We start from the raw sequence: 20,266 nt of genomic DNA, 5'->3' as shown, positions 1-20,266 counted from the left end.
CCGGATAAATATCTTCCATCCACGGCACTAACATTGTATTCTCTATAAATTGAAGAAAGCAAGTTCGCCAGTTTTATTCAGCATTTTTTTATTGCTCTATATATGAGCATATGAAATGAAGTTATTCAATATTTAAACACCCAGGAATATTATCAAACAGAAGATATACATGGCAACTTCTAAATGTTGATGATACAAGGGCAACAACTAAATAAAAATAATTAGATTTTGTTAGTTTAATGTTTGTTTGGATTCACCTAACATCATCCACTTATACTAGTTTGTACATGTTTTTTATTGGATTGCACGTGACTTACTTGACAAGCTAACAGGGATTAAATATGGCTCCGCAGATCTGTCGTTAGACAAAATATATACATGTTTTGCATTATCAGTTCTTAAGAGATTAGGTTACATTCAACATCAAGGCTCTATAGATGAGCATTTGACATGAACTAAACAACCAGACAGCAATATATAAGCATAATACAGACGTTATATTAAAACGCACAGAATCATTAGTATATATAAAAAATAAGATACTTATTAATAATCAAAACTAGTCAACAATATCATTTTGGAATAAAGCGATGTTTCATCTCTTTTGTGTCTATATTTCAATGAAACTATATAAACATAGAAGCGCACAGGACGTACTATTGTTTCTGCACAGATATCCATTACATATAGGCTTAGCATGTGTCCGCTTTGATAGTAAAGGTATGCTTAACTGTTGAATATAAGTTGTGTTTTTCCATGCCTGGGTATGCGCAAATGAATCTTATTTTCCATATTAATTGTTAAAGCAAGTCAAATACATGCATTTCTGTTAAAAATCTAATTTCACATGTTTAATGAGTTAACAACCGTATCCGGGTTCAACCAGAAAACTTTCCAAGAATATAGCCATCCGCTTGAACTTTTGGAACGAGTTCCAAGTAGCCGTCGTCATCAAGCTTGTCATCTGCATCCGATGTGATTTTCCCCATGACCGGTTGCAAATAATCATCAAAAGTTTTTTGTTCTCGAATCGTTCGTATGTACTTTACCGTCGTTTGTATACCTGAGTTGATAGTATTCATTCTGGGGATTCTCTCCAAGTTCATCAGAGTCATCAATTGTCGTGTACTCTACGTCATCACTTTTGCATTCACCACTTTTGTTAACAACAGACACCGGCGAACGTCCTCCAGATTGTGTTTTATTCTGCAATTCGGTTGGGGACTAAAAACATGAAGTTGATATTTTAGGTCAAGAAGCTTTTTTTTTACCGTTTCTAGACGTAACTCCATCTTTTATTGACAACGATATTTTATTCAAACATTAAGGGTATTACGTGCTTAGTGAAATACTATCCTAAATAGATAAATAGAAGACGATACAAAAGATTTGCCCTATGCCCTTGGTATGTCTTCTTGTTACATTGTGTGTTTCACAACAAGGGCAGGCTAAGACTTGTTCCATGTGCTTGAGACCCAATTCGAACAGTAATCCTAAAATATAATACTGATAATCCTGTAATACGACAGTGATAACCAACTACTGTAACAAAAATAATATCAAATAATTAAAACTGTCTATGTAACGAATTACCGATGCCATATAGCTGTATATCATGTTTTTTAGCATTTTGAAAACACATAAAGAATTCGTAAAGTTGAAAATAGAAAAGCATGATATATTTGACCTTTACAGCACTTTTGTTATCACCGATTAAGAAGAAAATGAAGATGGTTGCATTCGAGTCCTAGATCTCAAACTTAGTCTCAGAGCGTTGGTAAATAAACACCCTGGTTCGAATCAAGCGATACATGATAATATTGATGATAATGATGTTGATGATGATGATGATGATGAAGATGAGATAAATATTAACCATTTCTGGTGCTCATATGACCAGGTGTCGCGAATGAAAATGGTTCGTCTCTCGGGGCGACTGGAATTATCCAAATACACTTTTATAAAGAAATGAAACAATAAAGTTTCCAAATTTATCCAATGATGTTTACGTCTCCATCGACAAAATATGAGTGCGCTGTGCACGAGGAAAATACCGCCACCAGCTGTGCACGAGGCGAACTACTTTAATAAATATAGAAAGTGAAAGCGAAAATGAAAGTGAAATTAGTATATGAATTAGTGAATGATAGGAATGACTGAAAGGAATGGAAGAATAGGAAAATGGATTATCACAAGAAAGATGGACTTGGAAAGTACGTGTACTGGATAAACATACATGTAGACATATGACACTAACACAAACATATAGAGCAGGGCAAATTGACCCCGCGACACCCTCCCCCTTCGGGTAAATGGCGTCCCGACATATCAAATTCAGTACATAGTTTACTGTCCATAGTTACTAACATGAAAACAAATGCTGTCAGAGCACAAGCTTGTCTACTTAGGTTTACCGTAATTAGCAACTGCAAGCTAAATGAATACCTTAACATTCCATACAGTAACTACTACTACATTCTATACTTAAGTGCACTGTTAAACACTAGCTACACATATACATACAAACTAAATAATCATACAAAAAAAAAAAACTGAAATAGGCCTATTTCCATGCAATACCAGACCCTGCCTTTATGGCGTAGTCTGAATTAAGACATGCTCAATGTCTTAAACAGAATGATGCACATAATGTAATCATCATATATTATACAACTGGCACAAAGTTGTATAAAAACTATCACGGAAAATCTTGTCAGAAGATTTTACCAAAATTTCTTCAAGTGTATTAAAAAAAATCTCAATCCGCACAAAAAACACTCTTATTGTAAATGATGTGAATCCTTTTATGTCACTATTTTATTTCATTGTTGGTGTAACGGTAAATGGTGACTATGTGACCCACGTGTCACTCTGCATCCAAGCAGGGCGCTGAGTGATGCGTCTCGTCCTCCGCTGTGGTATCACATACCTTGGCGATGGCGTTGACAAACTAGGTAATACATCCGCATGTGTCATATCCGGTAAGTTGTCGCATAGAACGGCAGTATTAGCTACAGCTGCAGTAGGTGACAATGAACTCTACGGTAACGCTTGCTGAGCCTCACTTATATTGCCAGAACAATCTGTATCGTCGGTTACATCGATGCCAGACAGATCCCTTGAATCAGGGGAACTAAGAGGTGCAAGAAGTGGAATGCCAGACAAAGGCAGGATAAGGTTCCTGTGAAGGGTTCGCACTGGACCTCTAGCAAACTCTTTCCTCACTCGAAAGACGGGGATATCAGGATTCGGCTGACTGATGACGACATACACGTCCCTGCACCACCGATCCGCAAGCTTGTGGCGACCCCTGATACCAACCATCTTGACAAGAACCTTATCGCCAACCGCTACTTTCGCTTCCCGTACTCTTGTATCGTAACGTCTCTTGTGACGACGTGCTTGGCGTCGAGCCTCGCGAGTCGCAGCTTTGTAGGCAAACCCAAGACGCTCCTGAATACCCTGAATAAAAGTTGACCTATCTGAAGAAGAAAAATCTGGCTCAATGCCCAAGAGCGCATCTATAGCTAGTCTCGGATGTCTCCCGAACATCAAAAAGTATGGCGTCATGCCGGTACTCTCATGCCGAGTAGCATTGTAAGCGTGTACCAATGTTGGTAAGTGGGCTTTCCAGTTCTGTTTTCTCTCATCATCGAGTGTCCCAATCATGTTCATAAGTGTTTGATTGAAACGTTCGGCCATGCCGTTGCATTGCGGGTGATACGGGGTCGTACGACTTTTCTCGAGCTTTGCAATGTCGCAAAGTTCCCTTATAATAGCACTCTCAAAGTTGCGTCCCTGGTCACTATGTAGACGACTTGGGAACCCGTAATGTACAATGAACTGCTCAAATAGCGCTTTGGCAGTGGACCGAGCTGTTTCATTTCTCATTGGTATGGCCTGTGCATACCGAGTGAAATGGTCTGTGATGACCAACACTTTCTCAAATCCTCCTTTGGACATATCAAAGGTAAGAAAGTCAATGCATACAAGTTCGAGAGGGTACGTTGTTTCGATGGAAACCAATTCTGCAGATACCTTTTCTCTTGTCTTACGACAAATGCACCTTTCACAAAGCCTGATACGTGTTTCAACAAACGAGTCGAGACCTGGCCAAAAGAATCGAGATTTTATCAAAGAAAGTGTACGTTCTCTGCCCTGGTGACCTGCCTCATCATGTAGACCCGCAAATATAATATCGTAAAATACGTCTGGAACAACCAACTGGTCTACAGGATGACCATTTGACATATCATGACGGTACAACAAACCATCCCGAAAGAATAACATGTTCCGCTCCCTCAGCAACTTCCTGACTGACTCATCTTCTAAGCACATCTGGCGCCGAGTCAGTCTAGAACTTGACTTCAAAATCTCTGCCACCCTACTGATAGCTCTATCCCGAGCCTGTTCAACCTTCCAATCAATATCAGCTAATGGAGTGTCAAGATCAACCTCGTCCCTTGGTGTCTGAGCTGCCGTTTGTGAGAAGGACAAACACTCAATAATAGGACAAACTCTCACTAGATGGTAATCAAATACTTCCACGCAAACTGGAAATCCGTCCTCGAATTTGAGGAACACCAGTGCTAAGGAATGCACATAATTAACACTGAGAGCGCATTATGCTGCCAAACAGTGCTGCCACGGTCCCTCGTTGGGCGCCAAATGTCACAGGGTGAGAAAAGTGTGCAGCCAGACCGGGGCTCGAACCCGGGACCCCTCGCTATCAGGGCGAGTGCTCTACCGACTGAGCTACCGGACCGCTTACACACCTCCTCACCACATGTGTAGGTATCGGTACCGTGACACAAAGCTTTGATGACGTCCGGAAACATAACGTTCTCCTCACTCCGCGAAACACCAGGAAGACGGGAAAGAATATCTGCATCTATATTCTCTTTTCCTGAACGGTAGACAATATTGAAATTGAAGGCTGACAACGCTGCTAACCATCTGTGTGACAAAGCGTCAAGTTTCGCTGATTTGAACGCATAGGTCAAGGGGTTATTGTCGGTGCGAACGCAAAATTCATTACCTAGAAAAATATGGCAATAAAAATGACTACTAAAGAGACCTACATACTACATACATTACTGCTACTATGTTCAACTGCAATCTCTCCTCTACGTACACAGTGTAAACACTAAACTTTGCTAAAAGCTAAACAACTATGTGTCTATCTGTATGAAGTAAGACAAAAAGAACCTAGTAAATCTGACCAAGATTTATGCTTTTTTTTTTTTTTTTTTTACAAAATATATAAATAACACAGGGGTATAATAGGGGTATAATATACCGGTGGACTCAAAGACAAAGTGAAAAACAGACACAAGGGACTTGTAGAAAGAAAGAGAAGAATGGATTTATTCAAGTCAATCAAATGCCTTTATATTACCAATAAGTTGTTAAGTAATGAATGAAATGCGATGTTAATTGCTCACCAACACCTTTGTTATGCTACAACTGCAACAGGATGTGTAAGAGCTGCATGCTGTGCTGTGCCCAGGTATGTTCACTCAAAATACTATCTGAAACAATACATCAAAAATTTAAACAATTGAAAAATAAATTCATAAAGCAATCAATCAAAAAATCAAAAGTAATTAATTAAATATTCAAAACACTAAATAAATTGTCCATGTAGTATGAAGTCTGAAGTCCCAATGCGTAATGTTGATTAATGTAGAATGTCACCGATGAAATGCTTATGTTGATTTAATCAGCTGTCAAATCAAGGAAACTGCTATTTAAATAGTCTAAGTTTCACTTCCAATGAAATAATGCACTAAATAGTGTCAATATTCTCACAAGACACGTTTATCTATCAAACACAACCACGCACTTATTATATAAGTGTCAAATGAAATATAAATAAGACGAAATGTCACCAAAATCGTCTGTCAATTTAAAACCGGATGTTTACAACCATTCACTGTTGACCACTGGTTCCCGGTCTCGTCCCGGAAGACCTATAACATGTGCCAAATGTCACAGGGTGAGAAAAGTGTGCAGCCAGACCGGGGCTCGAACCCGGGACCCCTCGCTATCAGGGCGAGTGCTCTACCGACTGAGCTACCGGACCGCTTACACACCTCCTCACCACATGTGTAGGTATCGGTACCGTGACACAGGGAAAGTATACACTTACGAATTGATTCGGGTCTTGATATTCGGAATCATTATTTTTTAAATATTTTGAAACGGCGTCAATATGCTATCTTATCTTTTGACAAACCACCATAGAGCTCGTGTATGTCATACTAAGCAATTGCCACCTTCAACGTTTTGCTAGTGTCTACTCACAATATCACAATAACATCGATTATGACAGTTTTTAGTGTTGAGACTCAATGAAACCTACCCAGACAAGACCTGAAGTCGAACATTCAAATATAAACTCTGTTTAGACGCACAATCCCATACACAAGACGTAACTGAATTTGGAGCCAATGCATTTGCGTAAGGCATTTTAACTGTGCTTATTTGCTCAATACATAAATGTTAGTAATGTACCATGTCAATGATGAGTGTTTACTTGTATATTATCCCCTAAACATCAATATAAATGAATTGTTATCATACCTTTCCTCGTTGGCCTTTTGGTTTCTATTTGAAAAACAAAGTCTACCTTCTTGGAAAAGTATTTTTTTTAAATTTGTATTGAATAAAATATTACGGTCCATACGGAGTAGCGTATTCTTTAACTTATTTGTGAAAATAGATACAAAACAACATACCGTGTTGAATGCGATTGCTTTTACTAAGTGTTTTTTTATTTTTTTAAGGAAAGTGGTTAACACGGTCCGGAATACCTTCGTACTACACATATGTTTGAATACAATTACAAATTCATATTAAAACATAATTTCATCAGCTGACCGATATTTTCACCAATGATACATACCTGTCAGCTTGCAATAGAACAGTCCTCCAACAAGAAGACATAGCACAATACCCAAAATGACGGACATCAAAATCACAACTAGATACATATCCAGGCCTTCATTGTTAGTTTGTGTTACTGTCGAAACGGTGCTGGTTGGCTGATCTGCAAACATTATGAATAAAGATACATGTCCTAGTTCAAGTAAGCAACGTTATCCTTGCTGGAAAGTAAACATGTTTACTTCCTGACATATTTAAAAAGTACTTCAAGGTAAGATCAACTACTACTCGGACGTATAGCAGTATTTATATTTTGGTAGCTATTATACGTTTCAATACAACAACAGCAAATGCTTATTCGAAGAGCATATCCCAAAAATGTTACTTATAGTGCAGATGCCACTGATACAAACCTTTCGAACATGCGATAGATACCCCGTTGCCAGAGCAATCACCAGATCCATAAGTATAATATACAAATGGTATAAATTCACAATCTCGTAATAATATATAATTTTGGTCGCAAATCAATGACCCGACTTTAGTATCACTGTTCGACTGAAAGTATAGTTGTATACCATTTTGAATTGCTGAAAACATATACAGGTGTCATGTTTTACAAAGCAACGCTTAGCAAAAGGATATGCGACTTGAAGAAATAAGCCCTTATCAGGTCATTAAAACTCGGATTGCGAAAATCTATATTTATATGTCCGAAATGTATACCAATCGGTAGTCGGCACAGATAATTACGTTATAAAGTATAATGCTTTTGTCTAAGTTCATAAGATTTAAACAAGAGAAAACTATTTAATAGTGTACAGTAGATAGCTTCATGCATGGATAACACGGATAACATGACCAGCTAGAGTACAAAAAGATTGGTTGAACATTTTACCTGAATCCAAGCTCTTGGCATATCAGATTGGTTGAACGTTTTACCTGAATCCATGCTCTTGGTATATCAGATTGGTTGAACAATTTACCTGAATCCAAGCTCTGGCATATCAGATTGTTTGAACATTTTACCTGAATCCATGCTCTTGGCATATTAGTTTTGCAGAGTTATTAGTAAAGTCAGCCTTACAAACTGTCTGCCAGTTGTGCTGTTTACAAAGACTTCATCTAGCCCGACGTCATCAGACTGACCAATAAGGCGGACATTCTTTATTTCATAGTCTTAAATGGCAAAAGAGGTACATTTTAAAAAGCATTTTATCGTATCGAATGACAACATTTTAATCGACGACCGCCTATAACCACATCATTGTAAATCTATATCGACGTTTAAATTATGAATAACAGACACGCTAACATAAGGTTGATTTATTCTTAAGCAATTTCATGTTTCCTATTAAATGCTGGTTTTAGTAATGCATAGGGCATATTGTCAACATTCTTTGTTGCCCCTTCTCTAAGCGGCGACGGACTTTCTGTGACGCCTACAGTTCTAGCCATTACGTTAGCAATTCAAAAATTATATGTAAACTACTTACCACGTTAAATGTTAAATAACATCTGAAAATAAACATAATAGAGATATTGATACACAAAAGCTTTCCAATATATGAAATAATTCATACCCAAACAGGAAAGGTGTAGCGTTTGATATTCTCTGTCATTATTTTTCTTTGTCCACTGACATTGTGAAATGTCTGTCTCAGTTCCGTTACAATCCACTGAAAAAAATATATGCCCATGTGCAGGTACTCTTGCTCGAAATTTAATCCCACAAACCCAAAACGACCAATAACATTTTAAATATGTACTCCGTATAGCGTTCTTTATAAGTTATCTAAGAATAGTTTGCATTGTATCGTGTTTTGCAAGCTGCTTAGGCACAGGATGACCGCGGCAAAATCCCGCAGAAACAGACTGAGCGTTAGTGTAGGGTAAACGGCGACCGCACGAATTCCCAGAGGTGAAAGTTTGTGTCGTACTGTAGCTCTCTTCTTTTATATACATACTATATTAGGGAGACAAAAACCTGAGTTGACTCATTTTTATGAAATTGAGAAAAATTGGAACTCTCCTTCTTTTGCATTAGAGTCGAAGTTCAATATGATAGATCCAGCTGTCAGTTGAATTAGTTAAACCAAAAGTTTGCAATATGAACAAAATCAAATAATCCATACAATTCTTGAGCTTTGTTGCACTACTTGCAAACATATGTGCGATGTCACATTTCATTACAAGAATTTTATAAACAAAATATTATCAATGAAAATGTCCCCAATAATTTGACAGTAAGGCCTAAGCATTTTGCTTTTAGTGATAAGATCACAATTATTTGTAGATTCAAAACTTTTATGAAGGAATTTTCAACATTCTACGTTGTTCAGATAGTATAAGGTGTCCGATATGCAAAGTGACTCATTATAGTTCCTGTTTCATTTGAAAGGGTATTGTCTACAAAACAGTATATGCACAAATTACACCATACTAGTTTAGAAAAGAAGGTCATTTCACGTCCGAGCTTGTTTAAACAATGAGTAAAAATACCAACTGCAATGAATTTGCGTGCAAAGCATTGGTCGTCCAGTCCAGTTTTTACCATATAATTACAGAGCAAGCAATTGAAACTCAAATATCTTCAATTGGTATTATAATCATATTGTGTCTCTAGGCATAAAATAGTTTCTCAATGGAGCAGTCAGAGCGTACTCCTTAAATAAGTAAGTAAGTAAGTAAGCAGTAAAGATCAGATTAACGGTGTTTCAAACTAAATATTGTACAAAGGCAATAATCAACTAGCCATTCGAAATCAATGTCTCCTTCCTAAGTTTTTTTTTAAGTTCTCTTTCCTGATATGCCTCAGTTAATTGCCACCTTTTGGGGCATTAAGCCTAAGAATTTTTGCTTTTAGTAGCTGTGGGCCCCAGCACTTTGTCTTTACTTATTGTGAGGCCTTAGCATTGTGCCTTATCGTTTTGTCCTGTGAAGTTGTACCATTGTACAATTGTACCATTTTCTTAATTTTGAACAAGTTTAACTGGAACATATTGGGAAAGTTTATGGGTTTACATTTGCATGCAATGCCAACAATATTGTCTCGCTGACAACCGTCTATCTCTGTTTCAGAAATGTCTTAGCGTACGTTATGGCGTTTGCGCGATCCTATATGAATTTAAATACGTATATATTCCAGCAAAAACGAACGATTATATGGAATGAAGTATAACTTGAGTTTACGGATTGGACAAACTGGTGTGTTATAAGCCTTTCATAGATAACATAGAAATAAGTCATTTAGGTCATTTACTTATCTTCATATTGCTCACCCTAATCCAAGACTAGTGCAGGTTACGTTGGCCGCTTCCTTTCTAAAACCAAGAGCACAAAAGATTCCAGTATCTCCAACAACAGTTCCCGCGTATCGTGACGAACCAGTGATTAAGAAAACTCCTAAATTTGTAAAAGAAATATGAAGCAAGCAAGTTCAAGTGGTACTTTGTATCAAATGATACTTGCATATTATAATTAGATAATCGTGAAAACCTTCAGTGCACTTCATTTCTATCCAGTGATGTTTCTATTCAAACTGTGACATATCAATTAAATTTCACCTAATAATGCACAATAAAATGTATAAAACAGAAATTCCTAGGTTACCCGCACAGTCTGTTCCGTTGCGGTTCAAGCCATATTCACATATTTTTCACGCAAACCAGGTTGCCCTCGTCGACACAATCGTTTGTCTCCATACAGAATGACCCAGAATATCCTAACCAATAGTAAAAACGAATTAGCAATAAATTAATGAGATGAATTATTAAAGATGATTGAGTGTTTTATGTGGCATAAATGTGACGTGTTCATGTATTGTCTAAAAGGCTTTGTGTAAGCCTTCTTTAAATGACCCCACCGTTGTCTGTGCAGTTTTAAAAGTTTTATTATAGACATGAACAAATGATCATATACTAGTGTGTTGGTTTACTTTATCAAATTATGGTACAATTATTATAACAAAGTGAATGCTTTAGAATTAGAAGAAGAGTAATGCCATATATATAGCCTATTAATATGATTATACATGATGCTTTATAGTTTGGATATTACAAAAGTGACCATGTATTTAGTAGGCTCTGAGTTGTTTATTATTTCTAATTAGTACATACATTCTTTTAGCTTTGCATAAACATGTAAAATTGGAGATGTATTGGTGAGACAATGAGATTATCCGCTCTAAATTTGTCAACTCTAAATGGCCTAAGCCAATAAACAAATACACAGAAAATGACAACTGCTGTGAGACCAGTGCAATAAACAAGGGATGCATATCAGAGAATAAGCATGCCAAAAATACTTAAACTGGGCCTTTAAGCAGTGAACTCCTTAGTCGTGAAGAGTATAACCCTGCCGACATATATAAATTATTAGCTCTTTTGACAAACAAGTAACACATTAATGCAATGACTTATTTAGTCCCATTAAATTCAGTTGTTTTTTAAGCTACAATTTTGCATTTAATTGAAATAATTAAGAATAGTGTTTGTTTAAATGAAGACATATGATCATGATCACGTTATCACGTGATTTACATTCGCAGTGATCACTGTACTGCAAAGCGAACCAACAGTTATGTCGCTGGTGCAAACAAATAAATTTATCGTATTCTGTTGTGTAGACGTCGCATTATTTTGGTATTATAGCTAATGTGGCAAACTGCCAAGAACATAGCGTTTCGCATGGTTACGGCGTTGTATTGCGTATCACTAATTTGCGTTAGGGTGGGTAAGCGGTATTGTTAGGACGCTTGGCGAAAACCGTTTACGCTACACAAGAAACAGCGGAAAACGTTAAAGGACTTAAAGGTTTTGCCTGAAGAAAAAAAAATGACTTGTTTGCTTTGGCGTAGGAATATATGCGGTGGGTGGGTGGGTTGACTGAGTGAGTGAGTGAGTGAGTGAGTGAGTGAGTGAGTGAGTGATGTGAGTGAGTGAGTGAGTGAGTGAGTGAGTGAGTGAGTGAGTGAGTGAGTGAGTGAGTGAGTGAGTGAGTGAGTGATGAGTGAGTGAGTGAGTGAGTGAGTGAGTGTGAGTGAGTGAGTGAGTGAGTGAGTGAGTGAGTGAGTGAGTGAGTGAGTGAGTGAGTGAGTGAGTGAGTGAATTGTGTTTGCCTGTTTAAAAATCGGAAGCAGTCCTCACCGGTTTTTTACGTCAGCAGTCCATATAGTATGACGTCAGCGGTCCTTTTTATATTTTGGGCGATGTCCGGACCAGCCAAAAATGATATGGACCACTGACGTCATAATTTTATTTTTTATTCAAGTAAGTGATTTACGGACCGATCAACTTAAAATACACAAAGAACCGAAGCATTTATTTAAGTGATAATATTATAAAACATTTGATTCATGACCGCATCAATATTAGCTTATTTTAAAATGTGTACCTGCAGTCCCGGATTGAATAACTTTTTGAATATTTCGAACTGTGTTAAATACTATTTTAAATTAACTAAAATTATGTATTATTTGATTAAAGAACACTTATGTCATATCCCGTTTCCAGAAATTTTGATTTAAACAAAAACCAACAGTTTGATGATCAGAATGTAACGTGATTTTTTTTATACTAAAATATTTATTTCATCTCTTTGTGATAGCCTTGAAAATAAATACTAGTAATTTGTTTTTGACGTCACCTAAAAGACATTTGCTAATCTGTCAAAAAATGAAAAATGTACAAAGAATAATTTTATGACATTTATGAACTGTTTGAATCTTAGACACATATAAACATACATTGTATTTATTTACATTCGCAAATATATTTCAAACGTTGATAACTTTCGAAATATGTTTCAGTTTGAGTCCATTCTATTGATATTGATGTTGAAAATATTTTCCTTCATATTTATCTTATTGTTCAATGTTTAATAATTACCAATGACATAAGACCATTAAGCTAAATGTAATAACAAAAAAGTAAACATTTTAAATTTTGAGCAAACACTTTTAATCCATGGCAGTTCAATGTAAATCTTTTATTTAATAGGTTGCCGTCATATTTAAAAGTAAGAATTGCTGAGGCTAGCCAGAATTTGTGTTTTATTACGTGTTGATTTTTATTTAATGTAAACGAATATTAATTGGAATTAACGTGTGTTTTTCAACTAAATCATATTCACCACTCACTGAAAATCGATATAAATCTTTAAACAGTGTTGAATTAAAATCATTCGTCAAGAAAGCATTGGCCATTCATTCGTTTGGTGTTTTAATATTTGGCTATTACTCTGTCCAAAACCAGGCATGAGTATTTAAACATTAATGATAACTCTTGATGGTGAAGAACTATAGATATATTATATAAGTGTCAGGTACTCACTGTTGAGTCATTATTTGTGTACTGTTTCTGTAAAAGTTGTAACTTTTCAACGTGCAGATCACAAAACGTTCAATAAATTGATAAATGAAAAAAATAAAAACTTAGAGATACGGGTAAATACTATGATTAGTCTAAGATAGAAAACATATTTTACATCATATACAGTCAAACCCCGTTGGCTCGAACTCCCAGGGACCGGCAAAATAATTCGAGCGTCGGAAAATTCGAGCCAAGCGGGAGCGTTAACCTTCAGTATAAAGAAATCGGTCCTATAAATCAATTTCATTCCAACAAGGAATTCGAGCCAAGCTAGTTCGAGCCAACGGTTTCGACTGTATCACTAGTAAAAAAAAACAGTATGTTTTTAATGTTTCTTAAATTTTGAACACCAAACATATTAATTGAGCCTCAGGACTGTCCAAGGCAGATTTCTTTATTGATATGGGACCGTGCACCCCGTGGGAAAGTGCCAAAATATATACTCCTGTATAGTAGCGGTGGTGACCGGTGGCATTCATTTGGGTAATTAGCTAGCACAACTGCGAGTCGCCGTTCTATTTCAAATCACGTTTAAACTTTGAATTAGATTAACACTATCAAGTCCATTTAAGATGTTTAAAGTTGGTCCTTTATTAATTCCTATTTAAGTTAAATAGTTAACAATGATAAATCCAAAGACTTATTCAACAAGAAACATCCAATAGTACATGTGATATATTAAGTTATGAAAGTAGGTGATTTATTATACAGTCACAATAAAAAGTAGTTCAAAGATATTTTCCTTAGTAAAAGAAGAAGTACAAAGTTCCTGGTAATTTTCTCTCTATATCTCTCTCTGTCTCTCTGTATATATATATATATATATATATATATAATATTATATATATTAATATAACTATATATATATTATTATATAATATATATTATATATATATATACAGATTTATGTACTAACTTGAAGAGTAGAAGTTACCAATAAAAATTAGGTGATAAAAAGATAATGAAGATTTTAGGAACTGTCACTCAAAAAGTTAATGTCAAAAAGTAAAATTTACAATTAGATTAAATCCGAGATAATTGAGAAGTGTCAAATTCTCAAAGTAAAGTTTCTGGTTATGATCTGAGATAATTAACTGATAATAATTAAGAAGAGGAAGAAGTCAAAATCTTATCATTAATGTCAAAACACGCAATTGTAATTAGAATGACTGACAAAAGTCTTTGTTGGAAATTATGAAAGTATAGATAATCTGTGTATTGAATGCTACTTCTCTTCATTGACCGACATTGGTTCTCCTGGAGATTAACTTTTAATTTACACCATTGACCTGTGTTTAGCTTTCGGTGATTTGCTCTTGGTCATAAACTGTTTTAATTTTCTCTAGAGACTATTTATTTCCAATTAAGAAATCTGTGAAATCCTGAAAAAATTGGGGTTTGAATGATCAGGTATTACTGCAATGTTAGATATTATCTTTTGGTTAGACTTGAAGAGATGCCCAGGGCATGCTCTAAAAGCTGGCCGTGCCTGGCCTGGCCCGACCTGACCTGCTGACTCAGCATTTTGGGTCGGGCCAGGCCGGGCCAGGCCAGGCCAGTCCATATGTGATCACATTGAGAGTATTAACACTAAATATACAGGAAAACAATGATAAACCTTTATTTAGGATAAAGCTGCATGTTAATGTTATATTTTTTTCTGAGTTTTATTTAGATAAAACATTAGTTTAATTGACTGCATGGGAATGCACTGTATTTAAAACACTTAGCGGATTAAAAGAAATAAGTGCATAGATCTTGGTTTACAAATCAAATCTTATAATACATGTGTTCAAATTCAAGTTTTCCATACATATATAATATATATAATAATTTATTTTTCACATACATAAACAAATATACATTTTATTTGTGATGATTTTTTTGTTTGTTATTATTTAAGGTGTATACATTCCATCTTACAGTTCATATATAGCTGAACAACCATGTTTTTCAAAACTACATGCATAGTTTAATTGAAAAAAAAAAATGTATAAGAAAATTAATTAAATATGCATTCAAATAAACTACATTGTTTATCTAGATGAATCTCAAAAAAGATATTATATTGAACATGTAGATTAATTTTCAAATAAAGGTCTATCATTGTGTTTGCGTATATTCAGGGCTTGAACTCTCATTATGTATAACATTCCAGGCCAGGTTTTAGAACATGCCCTGTGTGCATTCCCAGATGTTTCTTGTACTGCCCAATTTCAGTATGTTCGCATTGAGTTTGTCATGAAGTAATTGTATGTATAATCAAAGCACTGATAGTGCTGAACGGTTTGAACGATGATTCCCTTTATGTGATAATAAGATAAAAAAAACAACAACATATGACTGATAACATGGCACTCGCTCGCTCACTCCCACTCATCCAACTTTTCGACACCTGGCCCATCCACTCACTCACTCACAACTCAAAACCCACTCAAAACCCACCCCACCCACCATACTTATTCGGTGTATTCCATGAGCTGTAGAATAAAACGGCATCATAGCAAAAGGTTATATGTGGATGGGAACGCGATTTTGATCATTGTGGCGCTAACGTGAATAACGAGAAAAAGCGAGAATCAAATCGCGCACTCTTTTCCCCTTGATTTTTCATGGTATTTTCGAGCTTAAAACTTAGTTATTTGTTGTCAACATAAAAAAACGTCAATTTCAGCAATAAACCCTCTGCAACACTATTTATTGACGTTTAGTTGATCATAACCTTTTAACGTGTGTTTAATTTACCGAAAGAGTTGGTCAGCTGTTCGGCTTTTGGACTTTGGTAACTACGTTTGTATGACGGTAAGGTGCAAACATTTCTGGTCGATGATGTGAGGCGTTTTTGAAATAAAAACAGTATTATTTTATTTTTTTGAAACGAAAGAACATTGATCAGAATATGCTTGATCATGAAATGGTTGTTTATAACCGATATTTGTTAACATTCTGACAAACAACGTAGTAACCGAGACACCGTTTCCCAGTTTATCACGAGGAACATCCGGTGTTAAACTTCAACGTTTCTTGGTTTAAATTGTGGAATTGCAAGTGGTAAGTACAAATAAAATGTTATTTAATCATTAATGATTATTTTTAATCAGTATAACACAATCTACAAGCTTGATAAGTAATTTGACAGTACTTTCACATGGCAATCAAAGTAATTGTCAAAACCCGGAAGTGAATTCTGCGAATTGTTTTGTTGTTAGCAACCGATAATGACCGCCAAGGTTAAATGTTAAACGTTGTCACAGGCCTCGACGGTACCTTATGAAAAAGAATATATTCAAAATGATGATCCAGATTTTGCAAATGAACAACTTTAACTTGACAATCTTTATTATAAATGAATTTGTGCAGTCTTCTCAAAGTCAAAATATAAAAGATTCAGATGAAAGGTCAATTTTATGTTTGATAAATAATGATGATTGAAATGAACAAGAGTCTGATAGTGGACATGATGTTTCTGAGACTAATTTCAACGATGATTTATTACTTTGTAAAATAATTATGATGGTACTCTGAGAACTGAAGATGTCAAGGAGATTCAAAATGTAAACAAACTGCAGTGTGCATACTACTATCATTTGAATGTTACTGAATAACGGTTCGGATCACCTGTTTTCATAAAGTAAAATACTATTTGATTTTTTATTTGCTATCATTATTGTCTTTGAAGGTGCTGAACCATGTAGCCAAGATGTGCACTACCACTACTCATGGGATTTTGCCCAGCAAGTCCACTATCCACATCATGCCAACAAGTTGGGCCGATATATTTCGCCACCCCACAGAAGTGTCATGTGTTTCGCATGTGTGCCTTAGGTTCAGCTATGTTTTTATGGTAAGATGTCACTCTGAATTAAACATGGAGTAACAGAATAAGACAGATCTTATACAATAATGATATGTACCTGTAAAAATTGTCTTTCCAAGTCAGAATTAATTTTTTAGGTTAGATTTTTTATGTTGTCAGCTTTGTATTCCTGTTCAAAAACTTTTACCTTGGCCATACTTAGAAATCCTTTTAAAAGATTCAACGTAAACAAGTTAAACACTCTTGATCTTAGCTTGGATTTTAAAAATGAATTTTAATTAGAAATAAAGATCTGTAAAAGTAATACAGCTATCTGTTAGTGTCATTTTGGGTTGTCTACATTATCTTCTTGCTGACTATTTCAGTACAATTTTATTATTATTTGTGAAATCAATTAAAGGGGCTATACACCATATGATGAAATAGCGGGAAAAAAAAGAAGAAAATTGTCGAAAACTGACATAAACTTGGTATCAATGAGTACAATGCATTGAAACTAACTACATGTAACTGAAGTACCACATAGTTTACAATTATATATTTGCAGTTTTTTCGTATTGTACCATTAAAAAAGATTACTAGGTATGTATACCTAGTAGAATTCATTTGTATGCGTGATTGGCTTGTCGATGTTATCACCTGATATTACCAAGTTAGGTATATAGCTTAGATATTCCAAAGGTTTAGAGTAAGCCTTCGTAGCACAGTAGATACAACATTGGACTGCAATTTTGGTGAATCCGGATCGAACATTTACATTTTGGTATTTTTTTTACAATTATGATATCAAAGAGTAAAACATTTTATTAAATAATTGTCCTGAGATTTGTTACAGAAAAAAACTGTTTTTGGTGCCAATCTGGTGTATAGTCCCTTTAACAATAGTTAACATTTATTTGTACAGGAAAGTAGACATTTTATCTGGTGGACGAGGCCGAATTGCCGGGGAAAGGAAGTGACAGTGTCGTGAGCCTGGCCCACCACTACTTTCAGCACTATGGTGTCGGTGAAAAAACATGCTGAGGTATTTAGTGCTTCACCCATTTAAATTATCTATAGAATTTTAATGGATTAAAGGTTCTAACAGCTTATGCAAACTTTATCCTTATTGCTGAGAAGAGATTATGAGAATCAATAGTGAATATAAAAGATGATGAAACTTAACATATATTACACCATGAAACACATTCTTACTCAGATTTTTTTTTCCATTTCACATTCGATGATTGATAACGATTGGATATTTGGATTCAACCATGGCTTATGAAATGTGTCCATCAATATAACATTGCTTTCTTCATGTACTGCATATAGCTTAAAAAAGAAAAAAAAATGTATTAAATTTTCCAGGTTTATTTCGATAATGCTGTCGGCCAAAACAAGAACAATGCTGTGCTTTGGTATGCCATGTGACCGTGTAATGACAGGTAAGTTTTCTTATCTGTTAATAATTGTTTGTCTGATTTTTTAGGACAAATGCACTGTCTTTTGAAATCAATCACATCATTGATATCTGCGATTGGTGCTTTAATTTTAAAGGATGCAGAACTGGATGAAGTTAAAGTGTAGTTGGCAGTAATTTGATATGAGGAATATGTTAACTAAATAAACATATGTTAACACTCCATTATTGTAAGATTTATATGTCTTGAAAACTTTATTATACCCTAGTTAAAATCATTTGCTTAGTTATATTTTTTGTGAATATAGATAAGTTTTATTTACACTAAACAGATCTTCCAACAATTTTCAGGACTGCATGAGAGTGTAACACTAAACACTATGTTGGCTGGGCACACCAAATTTGCTCCTGACTGTCACTTCGGCAACTGGAAGGTCAAGTGGCGATGTTGTAATGCCGAGAATCTTCAAGAAATTGCCCACACTGCTTTCACCTCTTCAAAGTCCGGCCACAACATCCCACACTTGGTTTATGACCCTCAACAGCCAATCACAGTTCACAGTTGGAAATCATTCCTAGATACATATTTCAAAACTCTAAAGAATATTACCAAATACCACCATTTCTATGTATCAAAACATAAACCAGGAGTTTAGTATGCAAAGAGTTTGTAGATTCCTCAGAAATTGAAGTTATTCTTTTGAGGATGAGTCCAGAATGTGGTGTTTTGCCTGAAATAAAGCACGCAACGTGCCTAGATGCTGCACGTCAATCGTACCTTCAATATTCTTTTGGTCCATTCTTTAGATCTGAGTCATCAAGATCTGCAGTATGCCCTAAACCAACTCTGTGTAAAGTCGAAGTTTACTCATTTGTTGGTGAAATGTCGATTGTAGATCAAATGTTTGTGGCAAATATGAAAGAAATGAGTAAAAAATGGCATTATCACATGTAACCATAGCAACAGGCTGTTGTTTTATGTAGTTCTTTTATGTCATTTTGTACATATAATGAGCAATGTGTACTCTTTGTGTCTATGAATTAGTTTATGTGTTAGCTATAACAGACAGTTAAGTTAGTATTTCGGCATGGACACTGCATTTAAAATAAGAACATTTTTAGTGGACATTGTTTTCAAACTGGCTTACCAATGTGTAACAGAATGATCCATATCTTTTGATTTCTTTGTACAAAAATGACTAGAAACTTTAGTTTTTATACCTAAGATACTTGGTATCATTTACATGCCAATAACTTAAAACGCATTGTATATTGAGAACACATTATTTGTGGCAGACTTTGAAAATGATTGGAAATAGCATTTTCATTAGTAACCATAGCAACCGATTTTTGCTTTGACCTTTGTGGCCAATTTCTATGTCATTATAGACATTAGCAATGTGTACTTGCTATTTTAATGTTGAAGTTTATGTAACACTAGTAAAGATAAGTGATATATTTAAACAGGTATCTTGACATATATATAATATTTAAAATAAGAACAGTTTTGTTCACATTGTTTTTTATCCCTGTGTTTCATAATGTTTCATATGTTTTATAACTTTTGTGAAATTTAACGTGAAACTTTAGAGTTAATTTCTGTAAATACTTAGTATCATAAAGATGTCAATAACTTATAAATAAAAAAAAATTATGCGGACTTTCAAAAATGATTGGTAATAGCATTTTCATAAGTAACCATAGCAACTGAATTTTGCTTTGACCTTTGTTGTAAGTTTCTTTATCATTATGGACATTAGCAATGTATACTTGTTATTTTCCTTTTGT

The 20,266-nt window shown here is 35.1% G+C and overlaps 1 long non-coding RNA gene and 2 other non-coding genes across 3 annotated transcripts; 1 reads left to right on the top strand and 2 right to left on the bottom strand.

Annotated features, from left to right (window-relative positions):
* Positions 1 to 4,692: 4,692 nt before the first annotated feature.
* On the bottom strand, positions 4,693 to 4,765 carry Trnas-uga (transfer RNA serine (anticodon UGA)). Its single transcript has one exon. It is a non-coding gene; the product is annotated as a tRNA-Ser (tRNA).
* Positions 4,766 to 6,012: 1,247 nt separating this feature from the next.
* On the bottom strand, positions 6,013 to 6,085 carry Trnas-uga (transfer RNA serine (anticodon UGA)). The gene has a single exon. It is a non-coding gene; the product is annotated as a tRNA-Ser (tRNA).
* A 9,843-nt stretch (positions 6,086 to 15,928) lies between these two features.
* On the top strand, positions 15,929 to 18,090 carry LOC128223750 (uncharacterized). The gene is made up of 3 exons (XR_008259344.1): positions 15,929 to 16,310; positions 16,939 to 17,103; positions 17,981 to 18,090. It is a non-coding gene; the product is annotated as an uncharacterized LOC128223750 (long non-coding RNA).
* The last annotated feature ends 2,176 nt before the right edge of the window (positions 18,091 to 20,266 follow it).

This window comes from Mya arenaria, chromosome 17 (genome assembly GCF_026914265.1).
Source record: "Mya arenaria isolate MELC-2E11 chromosome 17, ASM2691426v1".
NCBI classification, from domain to species: Eukaryota; Metazoa; Mollusca; class Bivalvia; order Myida; family Myidae; genus Mya; species Mya arenaria.
This window is presented reverse-complemented; position numbering and strand designations above follow the sequence as displayed.